Source organism: Dermochelys coriacea, chromosome 14, assembly GCF_009764565.3.
Source record: "Dermochelys coriacea isolate rDerCor1 chromosome 14, rDerCor1.pri.v4, whole genome shotgun sequence".
Classification (NCBI taxonomy): domain Eukaryota; kingdom Metazoa; phylum Chordata; order Testudines; family Dermochelyidae; genus Dermochelys; species Dermochelys coriacea.
The window spans coordinates 33,819,893-33,843,964 of NC_050081.1; the positions used below are offsets into that span (position 1 = coordinate 33,819,893).

The window sequence follows — 24,072 nt, forward strand, 5'->3', positions numbered from 1 at the left end:
TTCGGGAGGCCAAATCTTCCATCTGCTGGTGGGGACTGCAAGATGTATCCAGAGGGAGAGTCCAAAAAGAGTCCAACTACCTCAAAGTTTTCCCCCTTATTTTATACATTAGTAATAGAATGACATGTCCCTTAAAGAAAACTTGTTAAGTAAGTAGTTTCAATAGTCAAGCAAGAGGTTCCTTCTGATTATTGATTAACCAGGTGTGGGTTTTTCCAGAGTTTGCAGCCTTGAGGCCCCAATAAACATTCCTGGGGCACATCCTGCTCTTCGAAAATGCCTGTATCAGCCACTTCAACACAATTCTTACCAGGAAGGACGCGGGGTCAAGCTGCCCTTTCTGTGGCACCCAAAACTCCCCCCTCCCCTCCTGCTTTGGTCAAACTGAGAGTGCTGAACGGCCAATTTACAGCCTGCTGATTTGGGTGCTTTTAGCAATAAGCCATAATGGTTTCAGGCACTTTACTGGTTTGCCAAAGTCTCCCCGTACACCCTGACAAGGCTGGGCCAGGATTCCTGAGGGGCTTGACACCAAACCTTGTGATCTCTCAGGACAGGGGCTAGGCTGTCCCCACTCTGGGGTACTTTCTCCGCTCTCCCTCTTCCATGACCATTGTATATAGTTCAGAACAAATGCAATTTATTAAACAGTAGCTAATAAAAAAAATTCAGGAAAAAATGGGAAAGGTTAAAGGAAAACATGTCACCCCGCTCTGTGGGATGAACCACAAACAGGCGTCTCAGGGATGCCAGGGCAGTTCACGGTCTGTTCCTCACACGTCCCAGGCCTCCTGCCCAGACCCTGGCTGTGCTGCAGGGATGCTGTGGGTCGGACACGTGCTCTGGTGGTGGCCTCACACCCTCAGGCTCTAGGTGACAGGACCCTTCTTCCCGGTGTCCCCCCACCCCAATCGGAGTTAAGATCCCCCTTCCAGTCCGGCCTGCGAGGCCTCTTGGTTGGGGGCATCTTCCTGAACCAGGCCCTCTGCCCACGTTCCCCTCGCTCTCCCCAGCTGCTCACCGCACCCAGCTCCGGACTGCTCCAGCCCCAGCTTCCCTCTGCCTCAGCACGGCTGCTGCTCTGCCTCCAGCTCAGCTCCCTGGGCTGTGCCTCTCTGGCTGGTGCTGCTCTGCTCCCAGCCCAGCTCTCCTCTCTCCTTAGCGCCTCCCGCCCTGCTCTGGCCCCGCCAGCTCCAGCTTACACAGAGGACAGGACCCCGGGCTCCTGACTCCCTCATGGGCCTGCCTGCCCTGCAAATTAGGCTGACCTGCAGCATTGGCCCCAGCCCATTGTCAGTCTCCAAATCTTGATTTCTCATTAGCCTTTCCCCTTTCTTTTAGAACTAAGAGAGAGCCAACTAACCCCCTCGCCCCCTTTAAGTGTCAGGAAGGGCCCACTGTCCCCTTACCCATAGACACATCAACATCCCCCTCCCCAATATTTGGGAGGGAGGGATAGCTCAGTGGTTTGAGCATTGGCCTGCTAAACGTAGGATTATGAATTCAATGCTTGAGGGGACCATTTAGGGATCTGGGGCAAAAAATGGGGATTGGTCCTGCTTTGAGCAGGGGGTTGGACTAGATGACCTCCTGAGGTCCCTTCCAACCCTGAGATTCTATGATTTATTTATTGCTAGCTAGTAAGGCTGCTGCTGTGAAAAGTGATATTTGCATGTTTGTTTACATTTTTCACAGCCTCTCAGCTAGCTACATGGGTGGCCAACTTGGTAATATTTAAAAGCCAGACACTCCAGCAGGAGTGCCAGAACCTCCCTGCCCCACCTTTTCCCCCCGAGGTTCCACCCTGGCCCGCCTCTTCCCCCAGAGTCGCTCTGACACTTTTTCCTAAAATACATAACTACTTTTAGGAGAATGTGCAATAAATATGTACACAGGTAAGCGGGGGAATGGTCTCGCTATTGTGGGGAACTTTCCTGGCTTGTACATGGCCCCAGTGGAATTGGCTAGCAAAAGGATCTGAGTCCTTGCCCTCTCCCCCTTTACCCAGAGACCTGCCAGACCTCGAGGGCCTCCCTTCCACTCTCCTTTGTGGCAGAGTCCTTGTAAGCCGACAAGGCTGGGCCCAGGATTGCTGGGGGACTCGACCCCCAATCTTGTTTTGGTCACTCAGGACAGGGGCTAGGGATATCCCGAATCCAGGGTTCTCTCTCCGAACTGGATGCTTCGCTGACCTCTTCCTTGTCCATTGCATAGAGTTCAGAACAAATACAATTTATTAAACAGCAACTAATAAAAAAAAATTAAGGGAAAAAAGGGAAAGGTTAAAGGAAAACATGTCACCCCGCTCTGTGGGCATGGGGGAAGCACAAACTGCCATCTCTGGAATATAAGGGCAGTTCAGTCCTCACAAGTCCCAGGCCTTCCTCCCAGTCCCTGGCTGTGCTACAGGGATGATGCAGGTCAGACAACGTGCTCTAGCATGGGCTACATGCCCTCAGGCTCTAGGTGGCAGAACCCCTCTTTCCAGCATCCCCCCTCTGACCCATTGGGGAGGTTATGAGTCCCTCCCCAAGTGTCGCCTGCAAGGCCTCTTGGCTGGTGGTGTCTCCCTGCACTGGGCCCTCTGCCCAGGGTCACCCCTTGCTCTCCCCAGCTGCTCACAGCCCCCAGCTCCAGACTCATCCAGCCCCAGCTCTCCTCTCCCTCAGCACTGCTGCTGCTCTGCCTTCAGCCCAGCCCCCCCACCACTCAGAAATTCTCTCTATTGGAGTCCTGTTCCCACCCGCCCCATAAGCCTCCCAATTCCCCTGAATTGCCCCAACCTCCCTTCAGCACCCCCATCCCCTTCACCCCCTCCTTTCCCCCATACATTCCTGTTCCCCCCTTATCTGCCCCATCATCCCTTCAGTACACCCCATGCCCCCATCCCATCCTGCCCCCTGCATCCCCCTCCTTCCCCCATGCATCACTGATCCCCCCTTAATCCCACTTTAGCTACACCCCCCACCCCTCTTCAGCCCCCTTTCAGCTCCCCCCTGTCCCTCCCCAGGTGTGGCTGTCCAAGCCCCCAGCCTGGTGTGGGCTGGCTTCCCACACCCTGCACATAATGGGAGATGACAGCTACCAGCGAGAGAGCTAATTAATCCACCCCCAACAAGCAATGGCAGCTATGTCTGTGGGAGAAGCTCAAAAAAAAAAAAAAAAAAGCTCCCCAGGAGGGTTGAGTCTCCTTCTGCAGGAGGCTGGCAAATGGGAATTGCCAGCCAGAGGGGATTTCCCTGGCAGGTGAAAAATTTTCCCCACAGACCCCTAGAAGAGTCTGAAAAGCTGAAGAATTGGCAGCTCTGGTCTGAGCATGGGCAGCAGGTATAATAGGCCAGGGGAGGGTAAGCAATGGTGATTGAAGCATGAAGGGACATATGAATCTTTAGTGCATCTGGCAGGTAAATATCTTGCGATGCCGGCTACAACAGTACCATGAGAACACCTGTTCTCACCCTCAGATGACATTGTAAACAAGAAGCAGGCAGCATTCTCTCCCACAAATGTAAACACATTTGAGTGATTGGATGAACAAGAAGTAGGACTGAGTGGACTTGTAGGGTCTAAAATTTTACACTGTTTTATTTTTGATTTGTAAATTTGTAAATGTAAATTTGTAAATGTAAATGCATATGCCTAAGGATGGCCCTGGATCCCAGCAATGGTGGCTGGTGACCCTGGGAGAATGCTTTAGCCTTGGATTTTACTTCTTAAAGTTAAACTCAGTTTATCTGAATCCTGTTATACCTGGTGTTTGATGTGTAACCTGTTGGTCTTATTGCTTCACTCACTCTCTCTTCAAACTTAATTAATAAACTCCTATTTGTTTTCACTAAAACTATATCTCAGAGCTGTGATGTTATATTGGGGCTGATCCTCAATTGAATCAAACAAGCTGGTATTGTCCCTTTTGGGGCAGCTTACCTGGGAATTTCTTAGTGTCCAGTGGAAAGGGGCTGGACACTGCAGAAGGACACGTCAGAGGAGCTGGAGGACAAGCTTGTGCCTAGTGTTAACCTGCAAGGCAAAGTAAGGACTGGCAGAGCCCTGGGGAGTTTGGGTGTGGAGCTAAAAGGCCTGGATGTTATAGGGAACTGACACCCAGTTCAGCAGAAGCACGTCCCCCTTGCGCTGAGGCAGGGGAGTAACAAGGAGGTTCACAGTCCGGTGTATTGCGATGGTGCTGAATTATTTTGAATTACTGCAGATGTTAGGGATGAATGTGGTGCACATGAATGTGGTGTGGCTTGACATCTTTGAATTTGCTAGAGGATTCTGGGAGCAGGGCCTCCTTAGCATCAAACGGTTCATGTGGAAATTCTCTATTCTGCGTGTCTGTTCTATTACCAACCTTTGTCAGTCAATATGTCAGCTCACCAGGTAAAGAAATCGTATAAACATGAGATCAGTGAGCTTGGCACAAGCTGACCTGGGGCAAAATGACCAAAATGACCCCTTTGGAAAGCATCATGCTGACAGCTTGAGTGAATGATTGATGAGAGCGTAAATGTGGGGTGATGTCTGGTTGGTACCCCTTCTGCAGTCCCTTCCAAAGTTTTAATTAGGAGAAAATTAGTAATAGAATGCCCATAAGGCATGTTTCTAGGACATGTGACTCCTCTGAGAGCAAAAGGTATAAATGTTAAGCAAAGTAAATTAGCTAAAGAGGAGGAGGAGGATGAGAGGAAGAGAAGAAGAAGAAGGGTTCCCTAATTAACATCTGAAGAGGTCTGTGATGCTGTAAGAAAGAGGGTCCCAGGGTAGCCAAGTCTCTTCCTCCGGGGAATCCTTGATAGACCCAGTGCCTGAGAAGAGAAGACAAGAAAAGAGAGAAGTCCTCATCTAGACCAGTAGCTATACCTGCTTTGCTAGCCAATCAGAACATTGTGTGGGGCCAGCATAAGTACTGAGGGTTTTTGCTTGGAGAATTGAGGCTCACCAGGGAGACGTGCATTGTATAACCTTATACTGCTTGTGTAATTCTTCCTCAAATAAACTGTTGTGCATTAAGTATCCTGAATCTGACTTGTTCACTGCCCCGGTAAACATTCTGCCCAGTTGTGGGCCGTTAAAGATCCATTTCAACATTTGGTAGCAGAGGATGGTTACCATGCCAGTGAATAAGTCAACTGTTTCTGATCTGGTTGGATAAGCTAAAATATTGTCTTAAGATATTATACTGGCCAGGGAACTGAGGACTGGATAGAGCTTGGGACCAGATTGGTTACAGATTATTGGGAGAGAGGGAAATACACAGGTACGCAGGGTTGTATTGGTGCTATCTTTGAGTCTATGATATTCTGCAAGTGCGAGCAAGGCGGGGAGAACAAAGGGGATGCCCCGAAGCCTCCACCTATGGTTGATGAGTGCTTTTTAAGACAGGTGTTTAAAAGCTAGGGGTCCGATCCATGTTTGACTGATGCAGTCTCTACACTGCATAAGAAAGGTTTGAACAACTTGTTGTTGGGCTATCAAAAGCTTTACACACCCAAGAAAGCCCAAACAGCAGCACAAGTCATCTGTGCTATGACTCAGGCTGTAAATAAGCTCACAGAAAAGCACAATGCTTGTGAATATGAAAAGGAACTCTTGCAACAGGAATTGGAAAAACTAAAATTGCAAAATGAAAACCTGACCTGTGATTTGCAAAGTGCTGCAGCACAGAATGTAACTAATGCCCAGTAGATAACAGCTGTAACCCAGACATGGCAGGATTTGGAGGAGAGAATAAATATACAGGTTGAGGAAGAGGGCTTCCAGGGCCTCTGGCAGCTCAGCCAGTAGTGATAGTGCAAATGCCTCAGCCTCCATGGCAAATACAAGAGGAAGTAATTCGTCCTCTGACCGTAACTGAAAAACAGGCACTGGCTAAACAACTGGATCTTTCACTAAGAGAACGTGTTTATCTTGGTTGTTGGGATACATGGTTAAAAAACATCTAGATCATGTAGATTTGAGAGAACTGATAATAACCTGTACTGGCCCTACGGAAGGAACAGTGTTGTTGGCAGAAATTGCGGCAGAGTTAAACAAAGATGACAGAGACAGTGCTAGCCGGAAAATGTCCCAATACTTTCTGACCCCTCTGAATTGAGAAGAGCAGTTTTATTGATCCATCAGAGGGAAGGGGAATCTGTTCTGACTTATTGTACAACATGGTTGTTGGTATGCTCTTTGGTTGAAATCGAGAAGAAATAGGTGATGAATTTGAACTATGATGGTTTAAGGAGATCTATTAAGGTGTTCATAGGATCTTGGACGGATTTAGATCAGGCTGGACTGATCACAGCAGCTTGGGAGGCAGAAAGGGTAGTAAGTGGAGCAAGTGGTTCTTCTTGGAAGATGGTTAGTGAGGCTTCCTGCAGCTACTGGGAAGGCTATAATGGCTGCAACCACACTGACATGGGGCATGGTAGTTATAATGAAATAGGACAAGGCCAAGGATGGTACGGTAGGAGATGTGGAGTATCTAGTGGGGGATCATTGCAAGCTCAGGTATGGGCTCAACTTCAGGAAAGGGAGGCAGATGTAGCTCATTTGGATGGGCAACTTCTGGAAACTATTAGCTGCTTTAAGTGATTTGATGGCAAGGACTAGATCACAGTCGATGCTGCAACCATGAGCTAGGGCTGATGAGACCATGGGATCAGATACAGGAGATCTGCTGGTGAGCCTTCATGGCTTGTTATCCCAGGAATTGGCTCAGATGGATGTGGCAGCTTCCTGTCAGGGTAGCCTCACATCTCATTAAAAATGCCTCACCCTTAGCAACCTCTGTCCCCAAGATTGAATGTTAGTAACCACATTACAGCCCCACATAACTGGTAGATGTGAAAGCCGAGACAGAAGGAAACATATAATGCTTGCTAGCATTAATTAATGCAGAAGGGAAGGCAACTTTAATTAAGTCAGTGCAGGAGGATGTGCAGAGAGGGTAAATCGTTTCTATGTTTGGATTCCACAGCTATGGGTAGTAGATCAAACTAAATTTTAAAGAGATACAGTGGTTTGTAACAGCGTGACTGAGGAAGCTATATTGGAAGTAGATGTGGTACAATGGGAGAAGTGGATAATTAATTTGGTCAAAGGCTGGTGCTAGAAAAGAGAGAGAGAGACCGTGAATGAGCAGGTCATTTCAGAAGGATTAAGAAAGTGGGAAATTTGAACATGAAGGCATGGAAGCAGCAGTAAAGATAGTGGGGAAATTTGTAAATTTAACTCCTCAGTATTCCTACCCAGTAAAAGCTGTTCCCCACATAAAGAAATTGTTGCAGAATTTAAAAGCACAAGGAGTAGTAGCAAAGTGTCAAAGCCCCTACAATTCCCCAACCTGGCATGTACGGAAACCAGATGGCAGATGGCATCCCACGACTGATTAATTATAAAAATTTGTAAATCTGCAGTACCCAGGGTCCCAATTGTAACTAACCTTACAACTGTAATTGCCGGCGCAGTGGCCAGGGCTAAATGGTTCTCTGTACTGAACATTGTTAATTGTTTCTTTGCTATGTTATTAACCCCTTTGAATTAATAACAGGCTGAAATATAAGAACTCCTGAGTTCCTGTTAATACCAAAGAAACAAATGCCTGAGCAGGTACAAAAGAAGATCTGGGTAGCAAATTTGATGCAAACACTCAAGAAGATTTGGAGAGAAAAAAGATCAACACAAATAAAAAGAAGATCAGAAGGAACAATTGGAATATCAATGGAACATAGAAAACACAGTGATGCTTAAAGAATCGGTAAACAAAAGTACAATAAAACCTAGATAAAAGAAACCCTTTCCAGTTAAGTACGTGGCCAGATGTGAAAAAACATTCTGATCAAATCAAATTATACTTTCCAAGATATAACAATTTTCAAAATAAATGCATAGTATGTATTAAACATTAAGGCCCAGTCAGAGGTCTTGTGTGTTTTGTTTTTGTTTTTGCATGTTAATCAATGAATTTTTGGAAGCAAGAAATGTGCTGTGGAATTTGCTTCGATTTAGTGCTTGTGGGCTTGTTGGTTATGTGATTACTGAACCTGTCTGTGCCACAGGACTCCACCTGAAGAATAAGCCAGAAGATTAGTTGATCAGAATTTAATACAATGAACACCCTTATTAGGGGTACAAACATAAGAATATAAAAATGGCCAGACTGGGTCAAACCAAAAGACCATCTAGCTCAGAATTCTGTCTTCTGACAATGGCCAATGCCAGGTGCTTCAAAGAAAAGAAACAGAACAGGCAATGATCAACTGCTGTAGCCCTTGTTCCTCATTCCCAGCTTCTGGTAAATAGAGGCTAGGGACACCATCCCTGCCCATTTTGGCTAATAGCCATTAATGGACCTGTCCTCCATGAATTTATTTGGTTCTTTTACAGAAAAACAACCACAACCCACAAAAAAACAAACAAATGAAAAAAGAAACATCTTGTTATAGTCTTGGCCTTTACAACATCCTTTAATAAGAAGTTCAACAGGTTAAAACTGTGTTGTGTAAATAAATAAATATTTTCTTTTGTCTATTTTGGACCTGCTGCTTAGTAATCTCACTTGATAACCTCTGGTTCTTGTGTTATAAAAGGAAGTAAATAACACTTTCTTATTTATTTATTTACTTTCTCGACATCAGTTATGATTTCATAGATCTCTATCATATTCCCCCTTAGTCATCTCTTTTCCTAGCTGAAAAGTGCCAATCTTAGTAATCTCTTCTCATATAAAGTTGATCATTTTTGCTTTTTCTATGTCTTTTTCCAATTCCAGTATATCTTATTTGAAATGTGGGCATATCATAGATTTATATAAAGGTAATAATATTTTCTGTCTTATTATCTCTCTTTCTTAATGATTCCCAACACTGTTAGCTTTTTGACAGAGGCTGCACATTGAATGAATGTTCTCAGGGAACTATCCACAATAATTCCAAGATCCCTTTCTTGAGTGGTAACAGCTAATTTAAATCCCATTCTTTTATAGGTATGGTTGAAATTATGTTTTCCGATGTGCATTACTTTGCATTTGTCAAGGCTGAATTTCATCTGCCATTTTCTTGCCCAGTCACCCAGTTTTGTGAGATCCCTTTGTAACTCTTTGCAGTCTGTTTTTGACTTAACTATCTTAAGTAGTTTTGTATTATCTACAGATTTTGCCACTTTATTGTTTACCCCTTTCCCCCCAGATTATTAATGAATATGTTTAACAGTACTTGGCTCAATACAGACCCCTTGGGGACACCACTATTTATCACTCTCCATTCTGAAAACTGACCATTTATTCCTATTCTTTGTTTCCTACCTTTTAACTGGGAATGGATGAGTCATTACACAAAGTAAAACTATTTCCCCATGTTTCAGAGGAGCAGCCGTGTTAGTCTGTATTCGCAAAAAGAAAAGGAGTACTTGTGGCACCTTAGAGACTAACAAATTTATTAGAGCATAAGCTTTCGTGAGCTACAGCTCACTTCATCCAAGTGAGCTGTAGCTCACGAAAGCTTATGCTCTAATAAATTTGTTAGTCTCTAAGGTGCCACAAGTACTCCTTTTCTATTTCCCCATGGTATTTCTCCCTCCCACCCCACCCCCCACTGTTCCTCTGATATTCTTGTTAACTGCTGGAATTAGCCTACCTTGCTTGTCACCATGAAAGGTTTTCCTCCTTTCCCCCCCCTGCTGCTGGTGATGGCTTATCTTAAGTGATCACTCTCCTTACAGTAAAAAGAAAAGGAGTACTTGTGGCACCTTAGAGACTAACAAATTTATTAGAGCATAAGCTTTCGTGAGCTACACGAAAGCTTATGCTCTAATAAATTTGTTAGTCTCTAAGGTGCCACAAGTACTCCTTTTCTTTTTGCGAATACAGACTAACACGGCTGCTACTCTGAAATCTCCTTACAGTGTGTATGATAAACCCATTGTTTCATGTTCTCTGTGTGTGTGTATATAAATCTCTCCTCTGTTTTTTCCACCAAATGCATCCGATGAAGTGAGCTGTAGCTCACGAAAGCTTATGCTCTAATAAATTTGTTAGTCTCTAAGGTGCCACAAGTACTCCTTTTCTTTTTGCGAATACAGACTAACACGGCTGCTACTCTGATACCTTTTAACTATTATTCATTCACAAAAGGACCCTCTCTCTTACCATATGATAGCTTACTTGCTTAAAAACCTTTAGTAAGGGTTCAAAGGCTTTCTGAAAATCTAAGTACACTGTATTCACTGGATCATCTTGTCTAATGCTTGTTAACCCCCTCAAAAATTCTAGTAAATTGGTTTTCACTATAGTTTTTCACTTGTAAAGACAGATGCAAAGAATTCATTTAGTTTTTCTGCAATGACATTATCCTTCTTAAATGTTCCAAGGTGTTAAAGAAACCTTAATCACTGGTTGTGTAGCAGGCTTCTTGCTTCTGATGTACTTAAATATGAAAGAAAAATCCCCAAACCTGAAAGTAGCTTCTAGGGTTAATTCTCTGAAGAAAAGTTTTGAAAGAGCTTTTGGAAAGTCTAAATTCCAGTCTTGGGGTAGATAACAGTACAGATTTGATCAAATTCCCAGCCAAAGTAAACCTTACTGTGGGCAACAACTTGGAACTAACCCCTGCAAAAGTGCTGTAGAAAAGTCATGTTAAAATTGTTTCTCTGGTAATGCTTACTTTTGCAGTGTTTGTTTCACTAGGATCAGAGGGAAAAGGAAGGCTGGAAAAAAGCAACGTAAAAGGAGATAAAGACATTTCTATCCAGACAGCCGATTTTCTAGTGCACAAATCTCAAAACTCTGTCACAGGTTTCCCCCAGGATGCCACTTGGAACTAGGGTACCACTGAGCCCTCCTAATTCACTAGTCTGGGTTCCCTTTTCATTGTAATGCTGTGCAGACCGCCAAGCCTTCCCCAGGCTTCGGACTGCACTTTACCAGCACACATACAGGTTGAGGTTCACCCAGCTGAAGCTTCATAAAGAGGCTGAGCTCTGCATGGGGGACTCAGCTAAGGAACTGCCCAGCTACTCAAGTGCACAACCTCCTCTAGGGAATAAAATTATCATGAAGTTCACCCCCTCTCTCAATGTGGAAGAAGATATGCAACAGCTTTTACCCTCTCCTCTCCCCACCATTATGAATTTACACACTGGTTTTAGACCAAAGCAAAAATGAGTTTGTTGACTACAAAGGATAGATTTTGAGTGATTCTGGGTAGTAGCAAACAGATCAAAGCAGATTACCTGGTAAATAAACAAAACTGCAACTTATCATGTTAAATAGTTAGGATATATATTAGCAAATTCTCACCCTGAGTGATAAACAGGCAGGCAGATTCTTAAGGCACAAGCTGCCTTGACTTTGTAGCTCGGGTTTCCCAAGTTTTTATACAAAGGCTAGAAATCTCTCTAGCTTGGGACTATCACTTCTCACCATTTAGTCTTTTTCCTCAGGTGTTTCCAGGTGTGTTGTTGTAGGGAGAGTGAGGTCCCCTCATGTCAGGGTTCCCTCCCCACTCTGAACTCTGGGATACAGATGTGGGGACCCACATGAAAGACCCCCTAAGCTTATTTCTACCAGCTTAGGTTAAAAATTTCCCCAAGGCACAAATTCCCTTCCTTGTCCTTGGATGGTATTGCTGCCACCACCAAGTGATTTACACAAAAATTGAGGAAAGAGTCACTTGGAGTCCCTATTCCCCCAAAATATCCCCCCAGGTCCCTTCACCCCCTTTCCTGGGGAGGCTTGAGAATCATATACCAACCAATAGGTTAACAAAGTGAGCGCAGACCAAACCCTTTGATTTTTAGTGTCCTAAAACCCAATCAGGTTCTTAAAAGAACTTTATAATAAAGAAAAAAGTAAAAGAATCACACCAGCAAAATCAGGATGGAAGGTAACTTTACAGGGTAATAAGATTTAAAACACAGAGGACTCTCCTCTGGACTCAGCTTCACAGTTACAAAACAGGAATAAACCTACCTCTTAGCATAGGCAAAATTTACAAGCTAAAACAAAAGATAATCCAATGCATTTCCTTGCCTTACTTACAATTTTTGTAATTTCAGATGGCTCATTTCAGGTATGTTTTCAGGAGCTGTTGTGCCTGCCTGGTCTCTCTTTCCATCAGGAGAGGGAACAAACAAAGAGACCACAAACAAAACCTCCCCTGCACACACACATGACAGATTTGAAAGTATCTTCTTTCCTTATTCGTCCTTTTGGTCAGGTGCTAACCAGGTTATTTAAGCTTCTTATCCCCTTACAGATAAAGATTCAGTACAGCTGCCCAGGAGGGATTTTATGCTACCCTTATCTGTATGTATATGACACCTCATGATGTCATTTCCCCCCTTTTATATCTTCTTCCCACTTGCTAGAGAGCTCTTTTGCTGTGACTTGGGTCAAGCAGTTCCTATTGTGTGCTGCTAGCTCTGAGAGGTTTCTATTGTCCACAGTTCCTGGGGTAATCCTTCTAGTTTGTGCATTTCCTCAATAAGCCATTCACATTGTTTGACCTTTTTACTGTTGTACCCGAAAGGCTGCTTGTGGGTGTTTTCAACCTCACAACAGATTTCAGGTTTCAGAGTAGCAGCCGTGTTAGTCTGTATTCGCAAAAAGAAAAGGAGTACTTGTGGCACCTTAGAGACTAACAAATTTATTAGAGCATAAGCTTTCGTGAGCTACAGCTCACTTCATCGGATGCATCATCGAACAGATTTCAGTAACACATACATCGCCAAACATTATAACTTCACATACGACGATAGCACACACAATCCAGTGAGATATTAATGTCTAGCAGATCAAGACTTTTAGAATGCTACCTCACAAGGCATCCTTTGTACAAAACACATCCTAATTATATAACAGAAGTAAATAAGAGGGAGCCAGGATGTCACACTCTCCATAACTCAGTAAGGGATATCAGGTTGCTAAGCCCGGTAAAGGGTATAATAAGGGGGAAGAATTGGTTGTGGGAGATAGGGAAGTCTGGCACTGTATAGTAAAGGAGTCAGTTAATCCCTTTGAAGCTAAGAAAGATACTCAAAGGATATGGATAGTTCATGTAACGAACCCACATAGAAACACATGCTTTGTTCAAGAATCGATTTCTAAACTATTAACAAAAGGGTGGCAAGGGACTTCAGAAAACATATGTTAGTAGTTCAGAGAGAATATAATCCAAGTAGTAAAAGATGTTGATGGACCTCAAAGGTAAGAAATTGTGTCCATGAATTGGGGACCCACGAGTCCAAAGTAATTGATACCAGAACTGGGAATTGCGGAAACCAAATATACCATATGGAGAAACCCCTCAGACAGACCAACCCCCCATCTGGGGACAGCACCCCAAGAAGGTATAATTCAAGGGGCCTGGTTTGAAAATGGAACAAAAATTCCAGCCAAAGGTATAAGATCAGCTGTGAAATTGTATAACACCACCAAAAATGTGGAGATATGTCAGTGAAAGTGTGATTGGTGTACACAAAACACACATTCACTGGGGCATGATAATGAATCTGTATTTAAACTGGAGTCAGGAAATGAGTGGGTAATGGTAAAAGGACATCGTCATGATACCCAATTCAAGGGATGGGAAGTGTCCAGACAAAAGTGCCCTGAAGGACAGAAATGTGCTTTAAGATGCCATACCTCATATGGGGGTAATCTACAACACAGAGAAGGAAAAGCATGGGTTAGTGTAACCAAATTGACACAAGAACATCACAATGTAACTAACCATTCCCCTGAATGTATGGAATGGTAAATTTCAAATTATGATCATAGCCATAGATATATACAAAACGGCTATAGATTTAAAATTTTTGTAAATTTAATCCTTCAGGATTGGATGATAGACAGTCATTATCCAAATTGTTCTAAATGAATTGTAAAATACAAAACATGTTGGTTTTGGGATGTGGGAAGAAGAGGGATTGTTAAAAGAGACACAATCTGGGAAACATTTAATACTGGGATGGGATTAGGAAATACATGGACTCTCTCCACCTTGAGAGAGAGAGTACAAGAAACTCCGGGACAATTGGTACAATCAGCACATACTGGGGAACAAGGGAAAATTGTGGATCAGGAAATGAGATATTCTGTAATGGAATTAAGTGAATTATTAGGGAAAATTATTAGGGACAAGAAATATTCGCTCAGGATTTTCTTGGGGAGAAGCGTGTATAGAAGCCCAAGAAATTTTGGGAGAACAATGGAGAGATATCTTGAAACAAAGTCAGAGAGATAATTGGCCAGAGATACTTAACTGGGCATTGAGTTATTATTCTTACATTATTCAGTCATTCCAAGATACCTGGAAGGTGCAAGTGCATACATGCACCATATGCCAGTGCAGCCTTGTCCTTTTTGGTATAGCCAACGGAGAGGCACAAGAAGTGTATCCAGCAATATATACAAGTGCCTGGGGAATAAAACAGGGTACTATGAAATAGTATCAGAGGGAAATGGATTGTGATAAATACCCAGAGAGGGATGAAGACAAACTAATAAATTGTGGTAGCCAAATAAAAAATGGGGTAGCCTTACTATGAAAAATGGTTGGTGGGGTCTGTACGAAATAAATCAAAACATATGTTGGCATCTGTTAGAATATAGATATTTGGGCCTGTCTGTAAAGGCCTATACTTGAAGAATGTAGGTGTATTTTTATTACTTAGCTAGTTATAGAGATATAAAACAAAGAATCAAAATCACAAGTCTGCCTGTGTATGGGCCTTCTTTCACTAGGATAGTCTGAGGCTAAGCAGCAGGGGCAGTTGTAGTTGGGAAGCAACCGGTCACATCCTCACATTCCAGGCACATTGAAATAAGGTGCTATTGAGCTGTTAGGATACAATCCTGATAGTGCCTATCACCACCAGATAAAGATGGTTAAAGAAATCTTACTTTGATTGCATTCTGTCTGGCAAGAAATCACTTATCAATGGTTGTGATTGTGAAACTCTCATTTCTGTATTGCTTTATCTTTATGACCCCCACTTTTCTATTGTTAATTTGTCTGGTTCTCTAATTGTTTCTGTCTGCTGTATAATTAATTTTGCTAGGTGTAAGTTAATTAGGGTAGTGGTATATAATTGGTTAGAGAATTATGTTACAATATATTAGGATTGGTTAGATAGATTTCAGTAAAATGATTGGTTAAGGTATAGCTGAGAATATTACTATATAAACTGGGGTCAAACAGGAAGTAGGTAAGGAAACTGGACTCATGCTTGCTAGATATTAACCCCAATAAACATTGCACTGTCTGCACTTCGGACTTCTGGTCTTTTGCTGCTTGCTGTCTGCGTGACAAGAACGAGGGAAGTGGGAGAGTGGAGGACAGCCCTCTAACAACATCAAAAGAAAAAGGGTAATGTAACAATAAATAACCAAACCTGGCCTATGGGCCAAGGAATGTAGTATAAGAAATATCACTTACACCCCCACAAGACTGAAACCTTTATAACTTGCCCTAGATTGATATCGCCAAATTTGGAGGAAAGAGAATGGAATTATACAGTCTGGGATATGGAAATATAGACAAATTAAGGAACATTAAATCAAATAAAATAACCACCCAGACTTGTAATAACTATAAAATATAAAATTGTTGAAAAAGTTGTAGAAAAATAAGATCTCAAATGTGTACCTAATACGATATTGTATGTCAAGTGACAGAATGGAATGACATTGAATGGGCAATGTTATTGTGGATTTGTGAAACAACAGTATCATTTCTGCTATGCTTCTGTCTCAGGCACCAAATGTGTAAGCAATATAAAAAAAGACATGCATTGCAGATTAAGATTAAAAAAAATATGCTTGGGGAATTGAGGCTCACTAGGGAGACATGCATTGTATAACCTTATACTGCTTGTGTAATTCTTTCTCAAATAAACTTAATGTTGTGCATTAAGTATCTTGAATCTGACTTGTTCACTGTCCCGGTAAACATTCTGCCCAGTTGTGAGCTGTTAAAGATCCCTTTCAACACACAGTAATATCCTTATCCTCTATCCAAAACAGTCAGAATACACATGCTAAGCAGACAATGCTCATCACTCCCAATAGGGCAGACAAACTTTTCCTGCTGGCCAGTCTGGGTCAGGTGATCTGGGGGACTCCAGCTTTGGCAGGATGTTGAAGTGTGGGAGCTCTTATCTTGAGCTGTGTCCTGAAGTTGGTTCCCAAAGAATTTCCTTTTGGACCCCAGTTTATATAGTGAAACTTGAGTCCTGCTTAGCTGTATCTTAACCAATCATTTTATTAAAATGTTACTAACCAATCCTAACATATTGTAACAAAACTCTCTAACCAATCATACCCCACCACCTTAACCGATTTACACCGAGCAAAATTCATTATTCAACAGACAGAAACAATCAAAGAACCAGACAGAGACCGTACAGATAAGGAATAGAGAAGTGGGGACCATAAAGACAAAGCAATAAAGAAATATGGGTTTCACAACCACAACTATTGTGGCACCTTAGAGACTAACAAGTCCTCTTTTTCTTTTTGCGAATATAGACTAACACAGCTGCTACTCTGAAAACTATTGATAAGTGATTTCTTGCCAGACAGAATGCTGTCAAACTGTTTTCTTTAACCATCTTAAGAACTGGCAGCTCTGGTCTGAGCATGGGCAGCAGGTATAATAGGAAAGGGGAGGCTAAGTCTCCTCTAGCACAGCCGCCAGCGGACGCCTTGGCTGTGGAGGTCCCGACTTTCTGCGCCTCTTCCCCTCCCTGCTTCACTCCTTTCCCGAGGCCCCCACCTCCCGCTGCTACCTGGTGAGTCCCTCCTCTCTGCTCCTCCACTCCACCTCCCCACCCAGGAGGTTCCCATTGCTCGCTGTGTGCCTCCCCGGGGGGGGCGGGGGCAGGCGGCTTGGGGCAGCTCAGCGGCCTGTGGCTTGGACTGCTGCTCAGGCCAGTGCTCCTCCAGCCGCGGTGGGCGTGGCAGAGCTTGCAGCTCCTGCGGGTGAGTAGAAGGGCTGGGGTCTTGGGCAGAAGGGGTGGGGCCGGGGGCTCTGTTCCCTCTAAGCTGTGCACGTGTGGGTGTGCACACAGATCTTAAACCCCGCGCACACGGCAAAACACCGAGCGCACTCCGGCTTCGGCAACGGCACTCCGGCTTTTTTTTTTTGCTTTGGTGGTGGCACAGAAGAAATGTTTCGGGCACATGGCCGGTTAAAAATTAGAGGGAACGTTGGCTGGGGGACTAGCCTCCACAAAGAGCCCTTCAGTGTTGAGCGGTAAAGGGCACATTGTTCTATGATGACAACGCCTATCAGGTCTGATAAACTCACTCTCCTCAGGCATTGCTTTCATAGTATTTATCCACAACGGGTCATGGGCGGCCTCTAATAAAGGCTCATGTCACACTGGTCCTCAGGATCATTGTAAGATGTATGGGCAGAGGATGAACTATGTTTGTGTACCAGAAAGTGTTTTATAGTCTGAATCCAGGCAGGGTTGACAAACCAGTTTTGCCAGACAAACGGATATCTAGTCATCTCTCTCCTACAGTTCATAGGTAGATTAGGTGTTGTAAGGAACACAGTTGAAGCCCTGTTCGCATATAGGAATGGTTCTCAACCAGGGGTACATGCCCCCCCTGGGGGGTACACAGAGATCTTCCAGGGGGTACATCAACTCATCTAGATATTTGCCTAGTTTTACAACAGGCTACATAAAAACACTAGCAAAGTCAGGACAAACTAAAATTTCATAAAGACAATCACTTCTGTATACAGCTCTATATATTATATACTGAAATGTAATGACAATATTTATATTCTAATTGATTTATTTTATAAAATTGTATGGTAAAAATGAGAAAGGAAGCAATTGTTCAGAAATAGTGGCTCTGACACTTTTGTATGTTTATGTCTGATTTTGTAAGCAAGTCGTTTTTAAGTGAGTAACCTGGGGCTAGGCAAGACAAATCAGACTCCTGAAAGGGGAGCAGTGGTTGGGAAAGGTTGAGAGCCAACAGAAAGACCACACCAGAAAACAAACAATGTGGGGTGGGGGCACGTCAGCAGTTTACTGGACTATAACTGGGGAACAAGAACCACACCCTGCAATCCTTCAGGAAGGAAACAGGAGAGCACGTTTTGCATTCATCAAAAGGGCGATCCCAGCGATGGTGGTTGTTGACCCTGGGAGAATGCTTTAGACATTGATCTCACGTGTTTAAGTTAAACTCAGACTATCTGAATCCTTTTTCAGAGTAGCAGCCGTGTTAGTCTGTATTTGCAAAAAGAAAAGGAGTACTTGTGGCACCTTAGAGACTAACAAATTTATTTGAGCATAAGCTTTCGTGAGCTACAGCTCACTTCATCTGATGAAGTGAGCTGTAGCTCACGAAAGCTTATGCTCAAATAAATTTGTTAGTCTCTAAGGTGCCACAAGAACTCCTTTTCTTTTATCTGAAACCTGCTATACCTGGTGTTTGATGTGTAACCAGTTGGTCTTATTGCTTCGCTCACTATCTCTTCAATCTTAATCTTTGTTGATAAACGCCTGTTTGTTTTCACTGCAAATAAATCTCAATGCTGTAATATTATATTGGCGCTCATCCTCAGGTCAATCAAACAAGCTAGTATTGTCCCTTTCGGCTCAGCTTACCTGGGCATTTCTGAGTGTCCAGTGGAGAGGAGCTGGACACTGCAGAAGGATACATCAGAGGAGTTGGAGGACGAGGTTGCGCCTAGTGTTAACCTGCAAGGCAAAGCAAGGACTGGCAGAGCCCTGGGGAGTTTGGGTGTGGAGTTAAAAGGCCTGGAGGTGACAGAGAACAGACACCCAGTTCAGCAGAAACATGATCCCCTCATGCTGAGGCAGTGGGGTAACAAGGAGAATCACAGTTCGGGGCACCCTGAGAAAGCGTCACAGCCGGAACCTGCAGTGTGTGGAGCTCAGGCATGGTGAAATAACACCTCCAAGGGGCTTAAAAAACAACTACCTACCTCCAATGCTGGGGATTCCACAAACTCCCTTGGAAGCTATTCCAGAGCTTTAATACCTGTATGGTTAGAAAGTTTTCCTAATCACTACCCTAAATCTCCCTTGCTGCACTTTAATACTTTTACTTCTCGTCCTACTTTCAGTGGCCATGGAGAACAGCTGATCCCCAGTCTCTATAACAGCCCGTAGCAAGGCTGCAGACCATCGCCAGGCTGCTTTTCTCAAGACTAATAGACCCCTCTTCTTTTAACCTTCCCCCACAGCTTAGGTTTTCTAAACTTCTGTTCATTTTTTGTTACTCTCCTCAGGACTCAATCTGATTTGTCCTCATCTTTCCTAAAGTGTGGTGCCCAGTACTGGACACAGGACTCCAGCTGAGGCCTCCCCAGTGCCGAGCAGAACGGGACAACGATCTCCTGAACTTACATACAACACTCACGTTAATACACCCCAGAATGATACCAGGCTTTTCCCCGGCTGCGTCAACAGGTGACAGCCAGACAGCATCTGAGTGAGTCCATTAAAGACCATTCCCCCTCACCCCCATTATTCAAGATACTGGGAGTTTGAGAAACTCAATTCTACTTTATTCTTTTCCAAGCAAGTAATAAAAGCTAAATCCCCACCCCCACCCCCCATCCAAGGCCCAGCCAAGCACATTGGTGCTTCCAGCACTCATGCACCCCAAGGAAGGAGGAACAAGTTAAAACTGGTAGAGAAGCACTCACAATCCATGAGAGAGGAATTTCCCCTGCCTCTTCCTCTAAGCAATGGGGAGATGCCAACCCCTTTCCACATCAGTCCTCTTGGGGCATCATTGGTAGCCCTTTAGATTTCAAGGATGACTTCACCCAGCACTCGTAGGACATTTCCTCTCTCTCTGGGACATGTACAGTGAGTTCATAGTTTACAGCCTCAGCTCTCTGGCTCGCAAGAGTAAACAGTGCCCTTTCAAGGCCCTGCCCACCCCCAGCCACCCTCCTCCTCCTGACTGTATCTCACATCTCTGCAGGGATCAGGCAGTCACCTCCTTTCCCATTTTTGTCTCAACTCTTGGAGTGCGTATCCAGCACTCACCCTCATTGTTTTTGCGGATAGATACTCATCATTTTCATAATTCTAAGAACAAGAAAAATCTCATGATAAAGGCTAGGGAAACATGAAAAAAAATGAGAAAGGACTATTTTGGAAAGTGATCATTTGCCTTTTGAAGTTCCCAATAAATCTGAGCTCCATCCTGTCAGAATAATTTAATATAAAAATACGTGATAGAACAGCCTTCACCAAAAAGAGAATAAAACACAATCCAGGGTGGGCTATAAACCACTTTCCTGTTCACGAATGAAATCCCAAAGAATCTTAAGATTCAAAATCTGGAGAACATATTTACCCATTTCCTTCTGAACAGGCCAAACCTGCTTTATGCAGCACTGCCGCATTATTTGGCTGTGTTTTTGACAAGTTTTAAGCATCATTGTCATAAAAAAAAGAGGAAAACAAGACAAACCTAACCAAAAACTTCCTGTCTACAAATGATCTGGATTTGCTTGGAAAAACTCCAGATGCCACTTTACCAATAGATGGAGACTGGGATTTGTAGACCTGAATTTATGGGGGCTAGTTTGTTATGGCTCACCAGTGATCTGATTAGAAGAATTTAGGTTCCTGTCACAATTCAGGCTCCCAGGGGATAAAGAACACAGATAGTATATGTCAGGAGTGGACTCTTGGGGTGTGTGGCAAGGGCACTGACACTGAGGGCAATACCAGAGTTTTAAGATCTTTATTAAAACAAGTGAAAAAGCAATCAAAGCTACATGGCACAGAGTCACAAATAAGTAATGCAATTCTAAAGTTCCTGGTGGTAACATTCGTATTCTAAATACTATTTAAGGTAGCATGCTCACACCCTTCCTAGAAGACCAGGTAGTAGGAGACAGAGGACCAGCCTTGTCTCTGGCATGCCCGATAGATTTGATGGTCTAGGTTGAAGTCAGGACCAGATGATGAGTAGCTATGTTGCCAAGCTGAGTGGATAGCTTAATAGAAGGTATAAAGAGTGACGAACGAGCAACTCCTCTGGGTTGTTTGCCCTTTTATAGGGTTTATTTATAATTTATTGAATGCTGGTGTATAAGAAAGAAACAGCACAAAAAATTAAATGCTTTTCAGCATAACCAGGAGCAATGTAAGGATGTCTGGGAATGAGTGACTTTAACCATCACTTTGCTAATGGAGGTTGGAATAAATTGCTCAGGCTCAGTATAGACTAGAAAAAGGAGAGGAGGAACAAAGGAGATGCACTAGCTAATCCCACCCAGTTTTCCTGCCCTAGACAAACAGTCGGAGGCTGATATTATCACTCCCCATTTATTCCCTCTCTGGAATGCACAGATTTGTCTCAGGTCACCCCGCAACCTGCTGGCAGAATTGGGAACAGAGCTTAGGTCTCCTGAGTTCCAGGCCAGTGCTCTATCCACTAGGCAACACTCCTTCTCTCACAGAGGCTGATGCTGCTGTAGCAGAGGTGGGAAATCCAGGCTTGCAGGAAAAGACCCTGTGGAAATCAGTCTCTGCTAATGCTGCTCTCTGAATGCAGAGGGGGCAGGGAGAAGGGGTAGATGGGGAGAGTGATAAGAGGCAGCACCTCTCTACCCCTGTGCTCTCCCTAGTCACTTATCCCATGATCTCCAAACAGGAGTGTCCTTCTCCTCATTTCCATGGCAGGGGGATCCCGGTTGGGAGCGGAAGGGAGAGGGGGGAACTTCAGCCAGGCTGGAGGAGTTTCCTCTCTCCCTCAACCTGTGTCCCATCAGCTCAGCAGCCAGGTCTGCAGCAGGCAGTGGGGTGGGGGGCTGATGAGGGCTTCCACTCCTCTGCCTGGGGTTTGCTTAGACCAGGCAGATCCAGAGGGTCACTGGACAGGTGATGCTTGGCTGCTGCTGGATCCTCATCCCAGTGATGGGTAGCTGCATCCTTGGGAGCCAAATGCTCCTGATCTGTGTGGGAACAAGTAAATGGATTTGTCACCATGGCCAGCCCAAGTGAGAGCCCTCTGAGAATTTCCCAGCTGTGTGGAGGAGTATCTGATGTCCAACATGGTGTTAGCTCCACTTGGAGCATTTTCCACACTGAGAATATCTCAGAGGTTTCTTCCCTGTGCAGATTTGATGATGCCTGATACTCCGGAAGCACCAAATGAAGCTTCCCCCACATTCAAGGTCTCTCTGTTGTGTGGATCACTGATATGTGAAGTAAAATTGAATCTTTTTCTGCAGTGAAGCTATTCCTAGAGTCTCTCATCCTTCCTGGATTCTCTGATGTTTGGTCAGCTCTGATCGCTTACTGTAGCTTGCCCCACACTCAAGGCATTTATAAGGTCTCTCTTCTTTGTGCACTCTCTAGTGTCTAATAAGGTGTGAATTCTGAATGAAGCCTTTCCCACAGTCCAAGCGTTTATGAGGTCTCTCTCTCCTATGTGGATTGCCTGATGTAGAGTACATTTTGTTCTGTAAACTAAACTTTTCCCACAGTCGAGGCATTTATGGGACTTGTTGCCAGTGTGAATTCTCTGATGCTTAATAAGGTGTGAGCAGGAAACAAAATTTTTCCCACACTCAAGGCATTTATACGGTCTCTCCTGTGTGGATTCTCCTATGTTCAAAAAGGTATGAGCTCTGACAGAAAGTTTTCCCACAGTCCAAGCATTTATGGGGTTTCTCTCCTGTGTGGATTGCCTGATGTCTAGTGAGTTTTGTTCTGTCAATGAAACTTTTCCCACACTCAAGGCATTAATAGGGTCTTTCTCCTGTGTGGATTCTTCCATGTTTAGTAAGGAATGAACTTTCAGTAAAACCTTTCCCACATTTGAGGCATTTATAGGATCTCTGTCCCATGTGGATTTGCCCATGTTGAATAAGGGATGAACTTTTGCTAAAACTTTCCCAACACTGAAGGCATTTATAGGGTTTCTCCCGTGTGCAGTCTCTGGTATATAAAAAGACATAGCTTCCTACTGAAGCTTTTCCCACAGTCTAAGCATTTATAGGGCTTCTCTCCTGTGGGGTTCTCCAATATGTAAGAAGGTTTGCACTGAAAAGGAATCTTTTCCCACAGTCAAGGCATTTGTAGGGTTTCTCTTCATTGTGACTTGTCTGCTGCACTGTGGTTTCCTTGGGAGCCTTACATCCTCTGCCACGTTCAGTGGATTCATTCAATTTCTTCCTGGGATAGTTTCCCAGTTTCATCTCTGATCTGTGTCGATCTCCCCAGGCATTTCCCTGTTCCAAGCACTGGGAAAAATTCCCTTCAGCTCTTCTCAAAAACCTCTCCTGTGGTTCCTCTTTCCCAGGACCTTCCTGCTGCTGATTCTCCTCCTTGTTCTCACTCACTGTCCTACCACCTGCTGGGAGAGAGAGAATCCAGACAGGAGTCACTGAATGTGCTGGGGAGAAAGGACCGAAAGGGAAATAGCAAAGGGGGAAAACACAACACAGTGACTGTTTGGGAAATGGAGACATTGGATTCTGCCTCCAAATCCCACCCAAACACTCCCAGGGAAGGAAAGTGAGGGAGGAAATTCCCAACAGCTAACAGGGTGGGTGGGAAGCCGTGACTGATACTTGCCTCGATGATACGACACCTGCTGACTGCAGCCCTGACCTGGGTGAGATGGGGCAGAACTGAGGCCTGTCGTTCACAGCAAATTTTTGAGAGTCCCAGCTTTCTCCTTTACTCACCAGATGTTTCTGTTTCAGTTTCCCTGTGCAGCTGCCTCTCGGGCTTTTCCCTTCTTCAGAGGCCTGGAGATCCAGGACCCACGGCTCTTCCCCTCGTTCCAGCCGGGAGATCAGGTCTGGTTTTGGAATGGGGAATCCTGCTCAGGGGGTGAAATCAGGCAAGTTCAGGGCACATGGAGTCTTGGTGGAGTATTTGTCACAAGGAACATGTCCTGAGTGTAACCTGACCCTATATGGGACACCTTGGGAGCAGCAGACTTCTGGGGGTGGAGATGGAGTGTCGTCACACCCTCACTAGGAGTTCTCAGGGTAGATGCGCTCTGGGGGACTTGCTGGCACACACACTGCTTGGGTTTTAAACTCCTGCCTATTT

General features: G+C 44.2%; 2 protein-coding genes across 3 annotated transcripts in view; one reads left to right on the plus strand and one right to left on the minus strand.

Moving 5' to 3' along the window:
* LOC119843336 (butyrophilin subfamily 1 member A1-like) overlaps nucleotides 1-24,072 on the plus strand; it is a 1,931,986-nt gene that overhangs the window by 635,413 nt on the left and 1,272,501 nt on the right. The gene's annotated exons all lie outside the window — the stretch shown is intronic.
* LOC119843287 (zinc finger protein 850-like) overlaps nucleotides 1-24,072 on the minus strand; it is a 1,467,609-nt gene that overhangs the window by 44,670 nt on the left and 1,398,867 nt on the right. The gene's annotated exons all lie outside the window — the stretch shown is intronic.